At 43.4% G+C, this 16,813-nt stretch overlaps 1 protein-coding gene across 13 annotated transcripts in view; it reads left to right on the plus strand.

The window, feature by feature from the left end:
- Positions 1–16,813, plus strand: part of Traf5 (TNF receptor associated factor 5) — a 44,366-nt gene that overhangs the window by 4,632 nt on the left and 22,921 nt on the right. For 3 of the 13 annotated variants that reach the window (XM_063236837.1, XM_063236833.1, XM_063236834.1), the window contains exon 2: positions 14,209–14,308. The exons of 4 other annotated variants lie outside the window; for them this stretch is intronic. The gene's annotated coding sequence lies outside the window, so the exon portion shown is untranslated. Of the gene's footprint in view, positions 1–322; positions 14,309–14,335; positions 16,727–16,813 lie in introns of those variants that run through there. 6 more of the 13 variants (XM_013157614.2, XM_063236840.1, XM_063236836.1 and 3 more) reach the window with 4 other exon arrangements.

Genomic DNA, 16,813 nt, shown 5'->3' on the forward strand with positions numbered 1-16,813 from the left:
GGGAGTAGAAGGTCCAGACAGGGCTGCGGGGGCAGAGGATAGGCAGCAGCTGTCCGCTTACTGACGGTCGTCCATGCCAGCTCAGTGCATCTAGGGAAGCTGCTTGAAAGTGTTTGTTGGATGTAGGGAGTTGGGGACTCACTAGAAGTCACTAGGGACTTTGGGGAGAGTAGTTTGGGGATGGTGAGCATAGAAGCTAGGTTGAGTGGGAGATAGGCAAGCAGTGGGAGGTGGGCAAAGTCAAGAAGTTTGGCTATGGGTGGGGGGAGAGGGTGGGGTTCAGGGAAATCTGAGAGTAAGGTTGCATCTCTCTTTTTCTTAGGAGAGGCTGATGGTAAGGCCACTCTGTAGAGGTGAGTATGGCTCTGTATGCGAAGGTCCCAGGGAGTGGGGCAGGAGTCCAGGACAGGCAAGGCCAGCTGAGAAGGTTAGTGTAATTCAGAGGTCACCTCTGTAACCACCTGGGAGGAAGAGGGCCAAGAAGGGGACCATATAGGGAGATATCAAGTCGGTTGGCCGGAAATAGAGGTCGTTCTAATCTGATGACTTCTGTTTTTCCTGTGTGGTAGGAAGTGAAGTTTCCTCGTAAGACTGGAGGGAGTGGTCAGGTTTGTGGGGAAGAAAAGAGATTTTAAATAGATGCTGAAACCATGAAGGAGCCAAAAGCAAATGCTTTCCTTGCACCTGTAAACTTGATGACATTCTCAAAAGGAATCTTGCTAATAGATCTGGGTTTCTGGTACCTGCTGCAGTGGCTGGCACCTATGTGAGGACCCACGAGTACGTGCTGGGTCTACCCATGTACATCCTCTTGAGACTTTCCCCCTTGCCCAGGTCCCCAGTTCCCTTAACCAGAGCCCACACTAGGGGCTGTGTGAATGAGGAGCCCTGCTCTGGCCCTGCCTTTCCAGCACCTGGGAGCTAGGCCCTCCTTCCTCTTTCCTTTTGCCCATCCCAGGGCAGCCTTCTTTAGCCAAGCTTACCCTCTCTAGCTGTAACAGGTACAGGACTTACAGACATGAAAAGTTTTAGGAATGTCAGAGGCTGCCTGCCTTCTGTAGAATACTGTGATGGCACAGACTTTCAGTCAGGATTTATTGAGCACCTAGAATGTGCATTGCTCTAAAGGTTGGAACCTTAGTAAATAAGAGAGGCAGTCCCCATTGTTGCGAGTTCAAGACCAACCTGGGCTACAAAGTGAGCTCAAGTCCAGCCTGAACTGTATAGTGAGATCCCATCTCAAAAAAACAAACAAACAAAAAAAAGAGGCAAACCCTGTTGTCTCAGAACGTGTTTTCTGCTAGCAGAACACAGGGAATGAAATGAGTGCTTTGGTGAGAGATTCAGAGGGTAATGAGAGTGGCAGGAGAATCCAGTTTCCTCAGGGGTGGCAGTGAAGGCCTCACTAGGGAGGCAACATCTAAGCAGCAGCATGAGGCAAAGAACAAGCCTTTCAGGCTTGGAAGTAGCAACGGTGGTGTGTGCACTTAGGGAGGCTGAGGCAGCAGGGGGATTCGCAAGTTCAAGTCCCACCCAGCTGGGCAACTTAGTGAAACTGTCTCAGAATCAAAAATTTTTGTAAAAGGAGCTGAGGTAGAATGCCCCTGGATTAGATGCCTAGTACCAGGGGTGGAGGAAAAAGGCCATTGCTAGTAGAGTGAGTGGGTGGGGGAAAGCACTAGGAAGTGAGGACGCGGATAACAGAAGGCCATGTCACAGTGACCCTGATTACAGACGCCGGCTGCTGCCCTGAGTATTAGGACAGCTGTAGCACAAGAGTGACGGGCTTGTCTTCTGTTCTTCAGATGGTCACTCCAGCTGCTGGACTGTAAAAGTACAACACTAGGAGACCAGCGAGGCAGTGCAGTGTGGGAGCTGGGGAGGCTCAGACAGTTACAATGGAAATCAGTATGGAGATTCCTCAAAAATCTAAAACTATAAATTCCATTTGACCCAGCTATTTCCTTTCTAGGTACCTTCCCAAAAGAATTAAAGATATCATACCACAGTGATCCATGCACACCCATGTTCATAGCAGCACAGTTCGTAAAAACTAAATCTTGGAAGCAGCCTATATATCCATCAACATGATTGGATAAAGAAATATGATATTTATCATCTTGAATTTTGTTTTTACATTATGTATTATGTCCATCCTTTTGATTTGACTGACTCTGTTTTGTTATGTCGCATTTGGTTTTATTATCCTCAAAAAAAGGTAATAAGAACTGTGGGAGTAATAAAACCCAAAATGTGTAATTGTCATTGTACAAAAGAGAGGAAAAGAAAGTGCTCTAAAGGATATAACTGCATGTATATTTAAGTGTGTAAAATACATAACCATATTATTGAGTTTTGTTGGATCATTGAACAGAACTGTTTGCAGTCTCACTGTTACAATGTCCACTTTATATGCTTTAATTTTGTAACTTGAATAACTATTTCTAAGATGACAATATGTAATCTCTTAACCAGTAATTTCCTACTGTTTATTTTTCCTGAAATTCTGTATAACTTGTACTCTTTTTCTTTTTCTCCTTAAATAAAATATAAAAAAAGAAATATGATATTTACACAGTGAAATACTACTCTGCCATAAAGAAGGATAAACTTGATATTTGTAGAAAAATGGACACACATTGAGGCCACAATGTTGGATAAAGTAAAGCAAACATACAAGCTTAAATAATGCATGGTTTGTCTCATAGGAGAAACCTAAACTATTAAATAAGTTGAAAATAAAAGACAGACAGAAAAAAATGAAAGAGGAAAAAAAAGTTACTACAATCCAATATACCGAAAAGTACACCTTGATTTACTGTAATTGTATTATATGATTTATATGTTTAACATATATGTTTTATTTCCTATTAGTCTGGCTCTTAATCTGTATACTTGATACTTGTTATAGACTTATATTTTGGTACTTGATAAAGATTTATATTTTACTGAGCCTGGCAAAAAAAAAAAAAAAAAAAAGAGAAAAAAATTTTTAAATGTGGGTTAAGCCGAGGGGATTGTAATATGTTATGTACATGTACCAGCTCCCCACAATGAATGTAATCATTATGTACTATGGACATATACTATTAAAATAAAAGAAAGAAATCAGAGAAGTACTAGCCAATGATGCTGTGTAAGCCAGGAGCTTCAGTGAGCTCACCCTCACTGAGAGAAGAGGTAGAGGAGAGAGGAGGTCCAGTACCACCCAGAGCCCAAGAGGGTGAGGAGGAGAGCCCTGGAGCTCTCAGTGATCCACTGTGCTTCTCTATCACAGCTGTAGAACCAGCCTTTTGGTTGCTGCTGAGATCCTTGTGCTGAAGCATATTGAGATAGGCTTAGCCTCCTCAAATGGAGATCTGTTCTTTTGCAGTTGTGCAGTGGTGCAGGTTCTTTTTTTGGATGGATTGAACTTGAGACATTTGCACTAAGCTACTTAAACTTTTTAATTTTGAAATAGTATCCATAAGTCACTAAATTGCCTAGGCTGGTCTCAAACTGAGATCCTTCTGCCTCAGCCTCTCAGAGTGCTGGTATTGCAGGCATGTACAACCTTCTCCAGTTTATGGGGAGGATTCTTAGGCGGTACATATGGGACCTCACAGCTATAAGCATGACTAGTTTGTGTACAGCTTGTGCACAGATGTGATTCCCACCTGGGCCGAAAACCCCTTGGGAACAAGAGCTGTTGAACAAGCCCTCCTTCTACAGAATAAGATACAAGGCTCTGCCTGCAGCAGGCACTAAGTAAATCTGGCTATGCGGAAAGAGTAGATATGCACAGCTATTAAATGTTTCTTTGTGTGCCAGACACTGTGTGCTAGTAATTTATGTACATTTAACACCTTTAATATTAACTCCAAGCCTTTAAGCCCTTTTATTGTCACATTTTCCAGATGGGGAAAGAATGCACAGGTCAGTAAGTAGCAGAAGGCTGACACCAGAGTGAGTCTCTAACCAGCAGGCGCACCAACTATTGAGGCCTTCCATTGGGTGTTGGTTGACACGTGGTACTTTGTCATCCATGGCACAAATTAAAGGCCAAAGGATTTGAAGTCAAAGTTTATACAAGTTAAGCATCCCTAGACCAAAAACCTGAAATCTGAAGAGCGCCAAAATCTAACTTTTGGAATACTGACTTGACACAAGTAGACAATTCCACACCATGAAACTTGAGACTGTAATGCATAAAAGTATTAAAGATACTCTGTAAGTACTTCTAGGCTATGTGTTTATAAACCATAAACAGATTTAGACTTGGATTCATTCCCAAGATATATTTTGTTATATATATGCAAATGTTTCAAAATTCAACTGTCCAAAATCTGATCGCCTTGCCTTCTGGAGCTGGGCAAGTTCCTGTAAACCTGTACTTAAATTTCTGCTTCTGGCTAGCTTTCTGACCTCAGGCAAGTTGCTTAACAATTTGAAGCCTTGGCATTTCATTGTAAATGTGACAAGAATAATATAGCCACGGGCTTAGTAGAGGTCTTCTTATGCTATTATACATAAAGATCAAGCTGGAAAGTACTACTGTATGTTAGGTGTCATCCTCATGGTCCTTGTCCTAGAGAATCAAGCCAAGGTTCCCTTATCACCTTGAAGAGCCACTAGAGGGTTGAGGAGCATACTGCAGCCACAGGCCCTGCCTCAACTTGTTGCTGCCTCTCTGCACTCCTTGTTATTGGTATTTCCACGAGATTTGGTTCAGTGAGCTTCATGGTTTCTTTTTTTTTTCAAGTCCTGGCTAGCTGATTGTGTAAATCTTTCCAGAGCTGACTGGCTCAGTTGGGAGAAAAAGGAGCCAGTCCCCAGACTTCCCTTGCTTCTCTCGTGTCTGACCTCTGGGCTCCCCACCTGCTCTTCCTCTTGTGTGCCAACAGTTGATGTCAGGTGTTGTCCCCAGGGGGCTACCTTTTTGGATCCAGCTCTTAGAATGCTCTGCTGTGTATACTGGGGGTCTAGGTGTGCCTGGGGACAGACCCCAAAAAGCCTCTTTCCAAGGCTGGGCTGAAGGTGCCACGTCTGCTCCTCTGCTTCCTGGAGCCAGGGCTGGTAGTGACTTTTCTGATGTTAGAAGGAGGTTGCCCCGTCTGCTTCTCTCAGGTGCTGCCTTATGCCCTGGCCTTGGAGTCCCAGCTCTGGCTGTGGACACCCCGCTGTAGACATCACATGGCAGTGGTCCTCTTTGGATCTGCAAACCCATCTCTGAAGCTGAACAAAAGCAGCTGTGGGTGTACATGTGGCTGTGTGTGGGAGAGGACAGGGCCCGACTAGGATGGTGTTGACCTTCAGTGTCCCAGACCAAAGGTCTTGGTCAAGCCAAGGCTTCTGAATACAGCAGCTTGCCTTCTCCCACAGAGATATGTTCCTAGGACCTCCATGCCTGAAACTTGAGAGTGTCCTGAATTCCCTAGATACTATGTTCTTTTCTGTATATACACATCTATCATAAGTTTTAATTTATAAATTAGCAACAGTGAACAATAACACTACAGTTCTAATAATACGCTGTGATAAGATTGTGAGTGTCGCTTCTCTTGCATGTGGGTACTAGTATGAAGTAAAATAAGGGGTGCTTGAAAGCAGATACTGCAAAATGGTGACAGTTGATGTGCTGAGGTGGCTGCCCAGTGAACGAAGGAGCTGGTAGCATGGAGAGCATGGAGGTGCCAGACAGAGGGATGTTTCACACCAGGCACTCAAAGTGGTGTACGACTCAAAACTCATAAATTGCTCATTTCTGGAATTTTCCATTTTAGTATTTTCAGATGTTGGTTGATCACAGATGTCTGTTCATTGCACAACCATGGCTGTGGGAGATGACTGTATCCATTGGTCTGTCTATCCCAGAGCCTGCTTTGGGGCTCTCTCCTTCCTCCGGGATATCCTTGGGCCCTGGAGAAAGGGGATGAGTTCTTGTTTGAAAATATGTTTGAGGCTTTTTGCTATCATACTTATTTGTCTTTTTTGTTTCTTGTTTTTCTAGTAATTCATTTTGTTTTGTTTTTCCCTCTAATGCATAAAATATAGATGTACATGTAGAGGGTTATACATGCCTAGGACTTCTAAACAGTTTACAAGAATCGATTAATATTATGTATGATGAAATGAATAGCTACTTTGAAGAAAAAGACATTATGGTAGCCATTGCTGATTTCCTGTCATTGTGCTGTGAAACCCAGTAATGCTTTTATTCTTTGTTTAGAATGATTTTAGTCTGTCTTATATTACTTAATTTCAACATATTAGGAATAGACAGGTATTTTGAAGAGAACAAGAGACATTACAGTAGCCATTGTTGATTTTCCTATTGTCTGGTTTTGAAGGTTTGTAATGTTTCATTACCCTGCTTTGATCAGTTTTATACTATTTTGTCTTGTATGAATTCATTGCATGTGAAGATATAGACAACTATTTAGAAGAAAAAAAGAGATATTATGGTAGCCACTGTTGATCTCCTGTTGTCTTGCTTTGAAATCCTGTGTCACTTAAATTGGTTTCTTCTGATTTGCTTTGTTCTGTTTTCTTATGTTTTGTTTTACCCTCTTTAAAGTTAAAAAAGAAAGAAAGAAAAATACATTTGGGAGCTGAGGATTTAGTTCAGCAGATTTGTAAGTGCCTATCTGGCAAGCACGAGGTCCCCGATATCAAAAACAAGACAACAACAACAAAACATTTAAATTCTAGGAGAAATCTAAAAGTGGTATTTAGGGGCTGTGTGTATCCAGGCTTCCATGTCACAGAGCCACTGGACTCATTTTCTGAGGGTGCGAGGGAATACCATGGTCAGGAAGGAAAGAGGGCAGAGAATGTGAACCGAGGATGGTAGTCCATAACTTCATGAAAGAGGTACCCTCCATAGATGGTTGAGCTAGGGAAGAAGCAGCCTTTCTAAGGAAAGGCAGGAGATGTTCCTGCCTGGGGAGCACCAAAGGAAGTAGTTCCCTAGGGGTGTGGTCAGAGCTGGAGGAGAACCAAAAAAATACCACCACCACCACCCACCCCTGCCAAGGGCTCGGGGAGTTTCAGGAAGGGAGTGGCAACTGCCACTACAGGGTAAAAGGGCAGTGATTTGGAAGTCTCATGGGCAGATCTGATTAAATGGTATAATTTAGAGCATGGGTAGAGCATGGGTCTTCAGGTGTATGTAAAATATGAGTTGTGATAAAAATTATAGTGGATGTTTAAATTTGAAAAATGTCTGACAGTAAATGATATATCATTTAATCCTCCTTAAGATTCTCTCCCCACTTGAACATACTAAGTTCATCATGCTTGGCACTTTCTGAAGCATTCTGGAGTCTCTTTTGTGAGGTGTGATCAAACATACAGTGAGTGCTGCTGCTGAGTACTATCCAATGAAAAGGTGAGCTTGTGAAAACATTACAGTGTATCCTCATCTACTTATGAAGAATTGGCAACTTCTGGCTCTTCCCTAGCATCAAAATGACCCTGCAAGACAAACATTTTGAGTGAATTTCAGGGCATCGAGGCAGCTGTGCTAATGCAGCTAACCACAGGAATATGCTCAGCTTGGTGTGTAGAAGTGAATGAAAGCTGCCAGAACCAGTCCAGTCCACCCAGGAGGTCACAGTTGTGTCCTGAGCCTTAAGAAATATTTGGACTGTGAAACAAAGGAACGGATAACAGGGTGGGCTCATAGGACTTGTATACCCAGCATGTTCCGTTCTGGACTGGACAAGGGACAGGGTACAGAAAAAGCAGGATCCATTCTGGCAAGCAGGCGGATGGGGAAAACAAAGCATAGAAAGAAGGTAAGGAGGAGGCAAATGTGTTTTGCCTAGTTAAGTCCTTCTGCTTAAATAGGTGTCTTCAGGAAGAAGCAATAGGCTTTCTCCCTGCAAAGCTCCTGACTTTTCTCCCTTCGCCACACTTTTCTCTGCCTCTGCTCAGAGATGTAAGCCCAAACCCTGGGAGTCAGTCAGTTTCCTTTGCTGCTGTCAAGCTTTGAGTTCTCTCTGCTGAGAACATGCATCCTACATCCCCCAGGTCATCACCACCACAGCCCCGGCCATACTTTCTGTCCCCATCTGGGCAGTCCCAGCCTCCTCTTCTTCCCCTACTGTCCCCAACCCTTCTGCCCATTCGCCATTCAGCATGTGGAGTAGTCTTTTCCATTTTCACCAGAGACTTCCTAAAATGTGCATGCCTTCCCTGGTCCACCAGGCACTCCCCTCCACTGCACCCGTTGGCACTTAGGCAGCACTGCCCCACTTCTGATTCTCAGAAGCAGCCAGCTCTGTCCCAGAACTGACCTCTGCCCCTGCTGCTCCTTCCACACTCCTCACACTTGCTGCTCAGGTGTCCCCTCCTCAGTGAGGCCTTCTGTCTAAAGTGATATCCTGTTTAGTCTTCAGAGACCTATCACAACCTGTAGTTGCACCTCTGTTTACTCCTTTGTCTCCTTGGCGAGGGTATAAATAGCCCAGGACCAGTTCAGGGCATCTGTCCTGCCTGGCCCGGCCCCTGAGCTCGATATTGCCAATGCCTGGCACCATCAGGCAATCCAGTCGTGGTCAGAGTCAGAGTTGGTGCTGGAGGGGCTTGGCAGCAGGTGCTCAGCCACCATTAGAGCCCTTGCCACTCACTGCTGTCAGAAGCTCTTCATGCACAGGGCTGTGGAGATTATAGACTCCTGTGAACAACCAGATAATAACTGTGTTAGGCTTTGTGGACAGGTGATATGGTCAGGGTCACAACTAATAAACTGCCGAGATGCTGTGCAAGCAACCACAGGCAGTGTGTAAACAAGTGAAGGTGGGCTGTGCTTTGGTAAAATTTATTTACAGAAAGGAGATGGGTCAACCATCTACTGAGGCAAAAGAGTATCTGTGAGAGATTGCTGTTACCTAGAGATTGCTGTTACCATCATTGCTTGCCATGCCCTGCAGTAAGACTTCTCCAGGCCTCAATTTCCTCACTTAGAAAGCAGGGACTGGTGATAATAGATATGCTATTGTTATGGTTCAGGTGAGCCAAGCATGTGTATTTGCAGCCTCCAGCACTGGAGCTTATGGTCCCTGTGCATCACTGCAGACCATCTGCTCCCCCTCCCCCCAAGGCAGAACTGCTCTGAGTTCTTTTCATGGCTCTGAATCTGGCTGCTCTTCTGCTCTGTGACCTTGCACAGTGCTTTGTTTTACTTCTTTTTCTCTTGATTTCAGTCCTGAGAGCAAATCTAAAAGTCCTACTGGATATGCTGATTTGTCTGATGCAGGCTCTGGATGCTCAGAGGAGCAGAGAGTGGCCCCCAAAGTCTCTCTGCATGGGGGGGGGTGCCAGACCTGCAGTGCCTGGGTGGGTGACCAGTGAGCAGCTGGGCCTTCAGTCTGTACCCACTTCTCTCCACCAGTGTCACTTGCTCCACTTTGAGGAAAATGAGGAACTAGAGGTTTCCTGACAGCATGGCGAGAAATCACACTTCTCTCTTTTCTTCTAACAAATTAAAATCACACCCACAACATTCTTGTAATCCAGAAAGTTATATTTGAAATCGCATAGAAATGTTATTGGAATTCCAGTGAGTTAATTCCAGTCTGCTACCTCCAGTGCAAACCACCATGAAATAAAGACACTGAGACATAGTCCAAGTTCTGGGCAGCCAAAGGGTCCTAAGTCCCATCTAAGTGAGGATATATAGACAAAGGCCTTGATCCAGGGCCTCTCCCAGAATTTATTTGTTGTAGAGAAAGGAGTGGTTCAAGGATGAGTGGCAGGATGGCAGGAACTATGTAAGTAACTTGAGCGGGTTAGCCAGGTAGGGAGAAAAGCATCTGTGCAATATTCAAGGAGAATGATGTGCAGAAGGATCAGTCTGCATAACTCAGTTAGGGTAACATTCGAATTGTTTCAGTTTCTGATATGTAAACTTTTGTGTCCTGGGGAGTCATAGCCTCTTACTTTGAGGCTTGAACCCAGGTGACATTCCTGGAGCTGACTGGCTCTGCTATTCCACTGTAGTTCAATGAACACAATGCCAGGAAATAGAAAACTGTCAGGCTGGCCCCAAGGATTACATATACCTTAGCCAGCCTATTTGTATTGCTTATAGCCAATTGAAGGGTAAAGGAAATGCCATAGTCAGCTCTGGACATATCAGTGCATGGAAACAAGTCTTCGTTTGACTAATGCTGAAGTAGTTGTTCTGCATTCAAGGGGATCCACTCAAATTGGCTCCTACAGTCATCTCCCATGCTCCTGTCCCTTAACCTTCCCTGAGAATCCACTTCTAAACCTGTATATTTTATCTCATGAATGCTTCATGATGGGTCCTGCCCCATTTAGGGTGTTCCTGTCTGCTTTTTATACCAAGTCTTTTCCCATAAGGCAACATGGCCACCTTTCATCCCACTTAAAAACCTTGGCACCATGGGCTGGAGTGTTTATTCCTGTTTGTGGTGTTCATTCTGGGCTCAGCACCAGATTCTCCTACTCTTGTTGCATACTGACAACTCACAGACCTTTGGAGGTGTTTCTGGCAGTGAGCCAAGGTGCACAGAAGTCAGGTACAATGGAAAAGATGGAAGCCAAACAGGAGACTGAAATGGGGGCTATGTGAGATGAGCCACAGTAGACTGTCTAGAGGGACTGTGCTGCGCTGACCTTGCAGGGAAGTCAGGAGGACACCAGGTCATGTTGAAGTGCTGCCCAGTGCCACAGAATCAAGGCGAGGTCCCTTGACTTCTCTATCCTTCCATATCCATCTCCTGCCAGGGCCTCTCACTAGCTGAACCCAACTGAAAGCTAGGGAGCCTCGGAGACAGATTTTGAGGGGTGTACCTTCGTCCCATGTCTTTCACTTTCCTGTTGCTAGGACAAAATGCCAGACACCCACACCTTAAAGGAAATGGATTTTGGCTCACAGTTTGCAGAACTTTTAGTTCATGGTTAGCTGGCTCTGAGGTCCAAGGCAGAGTGGTTTGGTGGAAGGGCCTGGGCAGAAGAGACTGGTCACCTTATGGCACCTGGGAAATACAGGAAAGGAAGGAATGGAGATGCAGCCTCCCTGGTCTGGTCCCCAGCGGCTGTTTCCTTCAAGCAGTCTGCCTGTCAACAGCAAACCAGCTATGCTGCCCCCATAATCCAGTCCCCATCCACACCAGGAGAGCAGACAGAAATAGGATGCTGTCATGGCAGTGATAGCTTAGACCCCGGAATAATATCCAAGGAAGCAAGAAATTAAGAAATTTAGAGCAAAGGCTTTATTTTAGGCCAGGCCTGGCGACCCAGCCTCCAGTAGCCAATATGGAAGACTGCGCACCTAACAGCTAAAGGGCAGGGTTTTTATCTTGTAAAACCGCAAATAGCTGCTGGTCTCACAAGGCAAGGAGTGGGGTGGGTTTGTGGCGCACTACAGAACAGGAACATGGCGATTACATTTCTTGGGAAGAGTAAGGTTCAGGCAAGGGTTGGGCTAACAAGCAAGTTTAGATTAGGCAAACCTCCTCTGGGGGAAGGCACATCCTGCAAACAAGCAAGTTACCCTGTAAACAAGCAAGTTTCCCTGCAAACAAGCAGGTTTAGATTAGGAAGACATCCTGTTCTGCTCTTAGAGTTACCTTTGATCTTTTTCTTGCCTCTGAAGAGACTTATGAGGGTTTATATATATATATATATATATATCAGCAGTAGAAGATGGAGCTGAGCAAACAGGCATATGACCATCTGTTCCTTTAATGCCCCACTTACAGAGATCCTGCACCACTAGCCTCATCAGGGTCCAGAGGAGTTCACATTTATAATCCCAGGGAAAAGTTATTAGAATTCTAATAAGTGATTCCAGTCTATACTTCCAGTGCAACTCATGGCAAGAGTAAAGAGACAAAACACATCTGTAGCTGTGGGGAGTCAAGGGGGTCCTAGGTCCAGTTGGAATAATGGCTAACCAGAACAAAGACCATGAGCCAGGGCCAAACCCTGGTTTTATTAATTTGTGAAGAGGGAATGGCTCAGGGATAAGTGACTGTGCAAATGGCAGAAAGTACGAAAGTGCTGTGAGCCCGGCTAGGTAGGAGGCACAATAGCACCTCTGCAATATGCAGAGAGATATGCGTAGAAGAGTAGCATTCTGGTAGCAGGCAGTCTCTAACTTCGGAGGAATCTGCCTAATATAGATTGAGAAAGTACCTTGTGTTTTGGTGTCAGTGCTTCAGCTTTGATGCCTTGTCTTCATTCCCTGAAACATCAGGAGTTCTTTCTGGAATCTTAGTTTTAGGCAGCAACTTAACATACTCTTGTTACTTGGCCAGCTCAGGCATACTAGTTGAGAACTACAGGCAGGGCATCACTGACCTCTCTCATTGGTTCAAAGACTACACATCAGCACCTTGACTAGCTATTTGCTTTGCTGAAAGCCAACTGAGGGGGTAAAGTATTATTCTGCCCAGCTCTGTGCATATCAATATATGGAATTAGCACCAGGATTAGCCAAAATGGAGAAAAATGGTCTTTCAGGAGAGCTATCCAGGTGGTCCTCTACATATCTGGCTACAGTTAATTTTTATTCATTCTAGAATATTCATGGTATTCGCTGGGAAATTCTTTTATATTTTTCATCTAGAAAATGCCCCTTTCTTTGAGACCAGTTGAGGTGCTTTCTTCTTTGTGAAATCAGCACAGGTACCTAAAACAGTGTTAGCAATCCCTCATGCAGGCCCCAATGTCCTTTGTCTGTGTTTCTCTTGGTCACATGTGTTTGCATGTGTGGCCTTTTCTGCCCTTGGTGGGCTTCAAGGACAATACCAATGTTACCTGCCTCAACATTACAGCACTGGGTGCCAGAGGAAGTTCACACTGTCACCAAGGGATGCGTGGACTGGTGAACAGAGAGGCTGCCTTGTCCCAGGCTTTGTGGCTATGACTGACAGAGCACAGATGGAGCCCAGGTTATGTATCCAGTGCCTGGTGGTGACCAATAACTTTCCAAGAGTGAGATCTGGAAAGATAGTTTCTGGGCTTAGATCTTAGGAACTATAACAAAATGTGTTAAAATAGCCCCAGATTTCCCAGACCTTCCTGAATCCCAGTAGGGTGTCTGGGGTTCTGGAGGTAGTGTGGACAAAGACCTGCTTTTGTTTGTTAAGCTTGAGTGTAAACTAATGTGAGCATCCTTTTTGTTGTTTGTTTGTTTGTTGTAGCCAAAGGCTAAATGCATGCTGCTGCAGAAAGCAAGACTTTTGTGTGTTCCCCAGAAATGAATCAAAAGAAATTATGAGTAAATAATTTAAATTGTGACAATCACAGCTATCTTTTGGAATTTTTAACCCCCCCCCAAAAAGGTACATCCATTTATTAAGTGAAAAAATGATATTTAAAAGAAACTCAGTAAGAATTCTTGGGGAGGGGATGGATGAGATAGATTTTCTTTGGTCTTTCTTGGCTTGAGCTAATTCTACCTCAGCAGGAAGGTGACACCACACATTTCATCACAGGCAGGAATAAAACACTGCTGATTATACAAAGACAGCATGTATGCTGTACTATTAGTGGTTTTGAATTTTTTTTTTCTTTTTTGCTGTTCTGTTACATAAGCCTTTGTGCACCAAGGGGAAGGCTGTAATAAGTGGAGTGTCCACCCATGCTCATGGAATGGCCCCCTGGGAATGACAGAAGACATCCAGTTAACTGGAGAGCTATGTTTGAGAAGCAGAGACAGCAACTTTTGTGGTTGTGTGGTTGTACTGTCCTTCTGATTAGAGTGGGCAGAGACTTGAGGAAGCTTCAGAACAAGACTCTGCTCTGAGACACCAAGCTCCCTACACGTATAACAATATCTAAGGTTCCCATTTTATAGCTGAACATAGTGTGATTTTTAAAAATGTATAATGAGGTAACAAAAATGAATTTCAAAAGCAAATTCCAAACAACACTACAGATTAGGAAATGAATAAGGGAAGTGCTAATTTAGGCAAGTTGAATAGGTCCCGGAAACATGCACATAAGTAGATAAGGAAGACCAGGTTCAGACCTGGTCTTTGCTAGCTGTTCAGCAGGAAACAGGAGAGGATGAGAGTCACAGGCTGGACCCGCCACTGTGGAGATGGTGAGACATGGGCTTGCACAGCAGCCTTTGGGAGCAGTGGTTCCCTAGTATGCTTCAGGGGCTGGTGAATGCCAGAGCAGCTTCACTACGAAAACATTCATAGGTTGTTACTCTGAGAACCAATTATAGGTCTCTCCTCCCAGGTGGAGTACATTGACCTCTGGAAACCAACCATGCTGAAAATGTTTAATCATAGAAGACAGCAGATATAGACTGGATCTTTTCTCCCAGGAGAACAGCTTGGTAAACATTTATTACTACTCATCTGTCTAAGGCTGCCAGACACCCTTTCAGAGGAAACGCATGGTCAGATCAATTCTCAGAACACTACTAAGACAATTGTTTGCCTCTTTGCTCTTCTTCCCAGAATGCACAAAGGCATTTGCTAGAAACTGGTGATTTATGGTGCTGTAGCAGACCGAACACAGGAGCAGGAGCGTTCGGCTCTTCATTAAGGTGGACATTAAAAAGATATGCACGCAAATATGGGAAGCAGTACCACTCTGCTTACTGATTGGTTTCTCATTTGAGGAACATTTTTTTCATAAAAGTATTTATTGTAACATGGGCTTACTATTATGTTGAAGTTAATATTTTCATATTTAATCTCAAATATGGCAAATGTCATAGAATTTAACTCACATAAAAAGTATTAGGAGTCCTCATTTTTTTTTAGGAAAAAAATGTTTTAGAGTGAAGTTTGGTTTCCAGCAAACTGAGTGGAAGTCTAGCTTATCAATTCTTTGTCACAGGTCATTCATTTGGTGTTGTTTTCAAAGTCATTGTGAAACTCAAGATCCCCTAGATTTTTCTCGTACACCGTCTTCTAGAAGTTTCATAGTTTTTGCACTGTACATGTATGCTAACTGACTCACTTTGAGTCTGTTTTTGTAAAGGTTGAAAGTTCTATGTCTAGGCCTTTTTCTGGTAGATGTCCAGTTCTAGTGACATTTGTTGGAAACACTGTCTTTGCATCCTTGGGTAGTGTTCCTTTTGTTGCTTTGTCGAGAGTCATTTAATGGTGTTTATGTGGGATATAGGTACAGTGTTTTCCTGAAAATAAGACTGAGTCTTACATTAATTTTTGCTTCAAAAGACACAGTAGGGCTTATTTTTGGGAAATATTTTTTCATGTACAAAAATCTGGATTTATTTATGTACAATAGTCTACACTTATTTATTCATGTAAAGAAATCTACATTTATTCAGGTATGGTCACATCATTTTCTCTGGAACATCTTCATAACTCTTGAATCCAAAGCCTGGCCTGAATTTTTTGTGACTTCATTTCCTATAGAACCATTGACCCTAATCTCTTATGGCCAGCGACAGAGCTGGCCTTAAATGGGCACTTGTCCACGTGTCTGCTTGTAGTGTGTCGTTATGACACATGCCATATTGAATGATGAAGATTTATATTAAACAGCCTACCTGTCCATTATCAAGTGCACATATAATTCATGTATTGTGTCTGTACTGTGACTCATCATTGGCAGTAAGTCTTGAGGTCATCTGTTTATATAGATGTTTACCTCTTCTCCAAAGGTACCTGCTCAGGTATTTACAAATACTTAATTACAACTTATATTATAATTTAAGTATTAATGTCAATAATACTTATGTTTTGTCATATTAATATTATTATTTGGTAATTTAATTTATCTGTCATATGTTGCAAGGGACCTACTAACTGTTCATCTGGCTGATAATCTTAATGGAGATTTATTTGAGGGGTTGAGTTTATGTTATGAACATCCTGAAAATCATGCTAGGGGTTATTTTCTGGTTAGATCTTATTTTTGGAGAAATATAATATTTCTGGGATCTTTTTTCTGTTGCAGGGATCTGTTTATCTATTCTTCCCCCTACATGACACCATGTTGATTATTGTAGCTTTGTAATAAGTTTTGAAATCAAATAGCATTATTCTTTGTTCTTCTTCGGTATTGTGTGATTAGCATATTTTTTTCTGGTAGTACTAGGAAGTGAACCTAGGATCTTTACATTGAGCTACATCTCCAAACCTTTTCAAAATTTTTTATTTTGAGACAAGATCTCACTAAGTTGTTAAATTTCTCAGGCTGAGTTTAAATTTGTTATTCTCCCCCTTAGCCTCCTACAATGCTTGGATTACACGCATATGTCTCTAAACCTGGCTCAATTTTTAAGAATATTGTCTTAGTTCATATTGTTATAAAAAATTTTATTTCTCACAGTTTCGAAGTCTGGGAGGGCTAAGGACACAGTGCCAGCAAGTTCTGTGTCTGGTACAGGTTCTTGCTGTTCAAAAGAAGGAAGGCAGATGGGGAAACCATCCTTCACCTGCCCTTTGCTAGGGCTATTTAGTGGTTTCATGCAGCTCTTCCCTAATGACCTAATCACCTTATAAAGCCCCTACTGGTAATCCTGTCACCTCAGCTCTTAGGTTCCAACATGGGAATTTAGGGGGACACATTCAAACTGAGACCCAAAAGTTTGAGAGCTGCAGTTATAAAGAAAGATGGACAAACCCAGAGGATTCTCACATGGGGGAGGAGAACAGATGTAATGGAAAGTGTGAGCTACATTTTGTTCTCATCCCTATTGCAGCTCTGAAAGTCTGCGTGTAGCTGCTGTGTGACACAGACACGACGAGCCTGGTCACAGGAGGAGATCCCAGAGGTGTGCAGAACATGACACAGGGATCTTAGGGTGCAGCCCAGCAATCTTCCTTGGGACCAGGGGCTGTCAGGTGGCTTGGGCAGCCTA

This window comes from Cavia porcellus, unplaced genomic scaffold (genome assembly GCF_034190915.1).
Source record: "Cavia porcellus strain 051 isolate PalLab524CR breed Dunkin Hartley unplaced genomic scaffold, mCavPor4.1 scaffold_26, whole genome shotgun sequence".
In the NCBI taxonomy this organism is placed as follows: domain Eukaryota; kingdom Metazoa; phylum Chordata; class Mammalia; order Rodentia; family Caviidae; genus Cavia; species Cavia porcellus.